The sequence below is a fragment of the Petaurus breviceps genome, unplaced genomic scaffold (assembly GCF_028583685.1).
Source record: "Petaurus breviceps papuanus isolate PSGF00001 unplaced genomic scaffold, PetGlider_PUasm1.0 110, whole genome shotgun sequence".
Taxonomy (NCBI): domain Eukaryota; kingdom Metazoa; phylum Chordata; class Mammalia; order Diprotodontia; family Petauridae; genus Petaurus; species Petaurus breviceps.
This window is the reverse complement of record NW_027185597.1, coordinates 162,122-166,154: the sequence shown is the minus strand read 5'-3', so window position 1 is coordinate 166,154 and position 4,033 is coordinate 162,122.

Here is a 4,033-nt window from a genome sequence, read left to right as displayed (position 1 = left end):
CCAACTTTGAAATTTTGTGATTCTGTGACTTTCAATGCTGAGTCTCCCGATTTTCTAAGCAATTCCATTATATATCAGAACTTTCTGTCTGTGTTTGGGTTATATATGAAGGTCTCTGGGTCAAAGGGTCTGAGGAATTTACTGACTTTTTTCTCATGATTCTGTATTGCTTTCTAGAATGATTAGATAAATTTATAGCCTTACCAATTATAATATTAGGTAGACTGTCTTCTCTCAACCCCTCAAACACAGACTAAAACTATGAGATTGAAAGGGGAAAAGCATCAATGCCAGTTTGGAAGTATGAGAAGGAAAAAGCATTGTCAAAGAAGTTTAGGGAACAGAAACTGAAATGGTCATCTCAAATAGGAAACAAAGATCATGCCTAAGACCAAGTTAGGCAGGTAAGACAAGAGAAGTGGAATAATTTGAGGACAAAACAAAGAAATAGAGTGAAGGGGAAGATAGGACAAATTGGTGAAAGCTAGGAATTTGGGACAAAGCTGAAGGAGAGATAGATGTGACTGTGGAGTTGTTAATAATAATAAAAGCAAATTTTTATATGGTACGTATAATAATACTTATAATACAAGGATTTGCAAAGATCTTTTCATCTAATTTGAGATTTGACAGTCAGGAAGCTGATTCAGTAGATATTTTGGAAACAAGAAGACTGGGGTTCCAATCCTGCCTCAGACACCTATCATGTGTATGATCTTGGGGAAGTTAATTCACCTCTTTCTGCCTCAGTTTCTTGATCTGTAAAATGGGGATAATATCAACACTTATATCACAGGATAGTTGTGAGTTAACATTTGTAACAAGTGCTTTGCAAACCTTAAAGCCTATAAATGGTAGCTATTTGATCCTCAAAGGATAGTTGTGAGTTAACATTTGTAACAAGTGCTTTGCAAACCTTAAAGCCTATAAATGGCAGCTATTTCATCCTCACACCAACCTGGGTGATAGATGTGATTATTGTTACTGTTTTGTAGATTATTAAAATCATGATAGAGTGAGATTAAGTGACTGACTCAAGGTCACACAACTAGTAAATATCTGAGGCAGTTTTCAAAGCAAGTTATTTTAGCCTGAGGTACAGTGCCTAACCTAGCTGGATCACTAAGATGGAGATTAGAGTGATTGTCAAATTATTGCTGTTGTTATTCAGTCGTTTGAGTTGTGTCCAACTCTTTGTGACCCCATTTGGAGTTTTCTTGGCAAAGATACTGGAGTGCTTTGCCATTCCCCCACTCCATCTCATTTTACAGATGCAGATACTGAGGCTAACAAGGTTAAGTTACTTGTCCAGGATCAAATAGCTACTAAGTGGCTGAGACTACATTTGAACTCAGGTCTTCCTGAGGCCTGGCACTCTATGCAACTGCACCACCTCATTGGAAAGAAAAGTTTTAACTAACTGTTTAGAGTACTCAGAAGTAGCTTTTAGAAAAAAGACAAAATCTTCAATTATGAAGAGTAGAGGAAAACAAGATGACTTGCCTCATTCTGTCAATCTTAAATTTTAGAGATTCTGATCACTCTTGTCTTTTTACTTAAGTTCACATCAGCCCTGCTGGCCCATCCTAGGGGATATGGGCCCTAAAGCTATGTCAGAAACTTCTACTAAAGGCAGCTGCTAGAAAAGAAACATGTATCTACTCAGATATCCCTTTCCCTTCTGTGACAATACCCCATCTGGTGCAACTTTAGGGTTTTGTCTCTAATGACTTGTAAAGATAGGTAAACTTTCTCCTTTTTCAACTAGAAGCCAAGAAAAAAAATTAATTGAAACGATTGGACACCATATTGTTATTGCTATTTTTATGTCATGGGATGAAAATCTCCGAAGAAGAACCCACCTTCAATGCAATCAAAGTGTATTTCCTTCAAAGAAGATACTGCTTAATCAAAGCTCTGTAATCAACTCAGAGACTTATTTAAATACAAGTTACCATTAGAGGACAATAGAGACTTACATTTATGGTGAACTCAGAATTTAAGAAGACAGAGTTTCTTTGTCTGCTAGTGTTGCAATATATTTGACATAATGATATCATTGGTCCTTTTTGAAAAAGGACAAACAATAGTATCTAGAACACTACATGGTGCTTAGTAAATGACTGATAATTGATGAATTGATTGGTTGGTTCCTGAGTTTGAAGAGAGCCTTCCAACCACTACACCATGCAGACTCTCAAAAAAAAGTGTGTGCATACGTGTGCATGTGCGTGTGTGTGTGTGTGTGTGTGTGTGTGTGTGTGTGTGTGTGTGTGTGTAATATAGCAATGAGGAGTGAGGATGAAAAACATTGCCAACTGGTTCAATCAGGAAAGTTTCATGGGGGAGGTGGCATCTGAACTGAACCTTAAAGTATTTTTACTTGGGAACTTTTCTAGTTTAAGACTAAGGAGGGATAAGTGCAGAAATTCTGATTCAGACCTTGGAATCTGGATTTTCTTCTAATCTAGTGCTTTCCCTCCGATTCCACAATATTGTTTTAGTGGCAATTTGACTTCTCAACCAGTTTGCTGTGCATCCTTTCCCCCGCCCAAATCACCAATTACCCGCTAGCTAACAATTTCATTTGCCTCTTCTTGGTCCTTATTGTCCTTGACTCTTCTGTAGAATCTGACATCAGTGACCACCCATCTTTCTTGATACTCCCTCCTGCCAGAGCTCCCATGATACTGCTTCATTCTAATTCTCTACTTCACTCCTTTCTACTTCTTCCTAGGCTTCCTCCTCTAGGGGCTTCCTAAAGTAGACATCTCCTACTCTCAACTCTTTATTCTGCCTTGATGTTACTATCTACTTCCACATCTTCTTGGGTGCTTTCATGGATTCCTCTTCTTCCTCCTCTCCATATTTTCAATTACTGCTTTTTGACTGACTTATAGACATGACTTCCAAATCTGCACATCCATCCAGTTCCAATAAATTCTAATCTCACAATTTCAGCTACCCTGATGGCTGTCTCCATTAAAATATACTGCCAAAATTGCAAAGGCAATATTAAATTAATACTAATAATAAAATTTTATATTAATAATATAATAATTATATTAAATTTATTGTTATATTATTTAATATAATAGACTATTATATTATAGTAAATATAAACAACATTATATTAATAATATAATAAAATATTATATTAATATATCAATAATAAAATCAAATTATATTTATTATATTCCTCATAAAATCTTTATATCCCTCTTTTTGAAGAAGGTGTCATCACTGTCCCAGACACCAAGTTGAAAACTTCAGTTACTTTCCCAGTTCTTTTGGTCTGCTGCTATCTCCTACTTCTACCCCTTATGACATACTCAGTTGACAATTCAGGCAAAGGCATGCTTCTGACCATTTATAATGGTGAGACTTTCACCTGCCCTCCCCTTCAGAGCATGCACAAATGCCCTCTGATTATTTACTGTCAGTCACAATGCCTCACGGGTTTGTACTGTGTGCTGATGAAAAATATTTTAATTGGCTGTGAGTCAGTATTCCACAAATAGAATAAAAGCTCAACCCTACCTTGCAGATTTTCTTTTCTTGTTGGCTTTGAAGAACACATACAGCTTTCTAAGATGTCCAAAGGATGGGCACATCCAAATGGTGCCAAGTATTACATTGACCTCTATCTGTCTTGTTTGTCTTTTCCCTCATTTTATTCCTAACTGTACCCATCTGGTTTAAGCCCTCATTATTCCTTGGCTGTGTTATTGTAATAGCCTCTTTACTAACCTACCCACGCCTATTCTTAATTAATTAATTTTAATGTTGCAAGTTACTGGATCTGGTTTTATAGATCAGCAAACATTTATTATCTGTTATATACAAGGTAGGAGAGAGAGCTGTCCTTGTGGACAAAAAGATCTGAGTTCAAATCATGTAGCATATTGACTTTGTAGCCTTGGGCAAGTCACTTAAGATCGCAGTGCTCTGGGCAACTTTTTTTTAAATTAAATTTTATGTTTATTGTTAGTTTCCATCATTCATTTTCACAAGATTTTGAGTTACAGTTTTT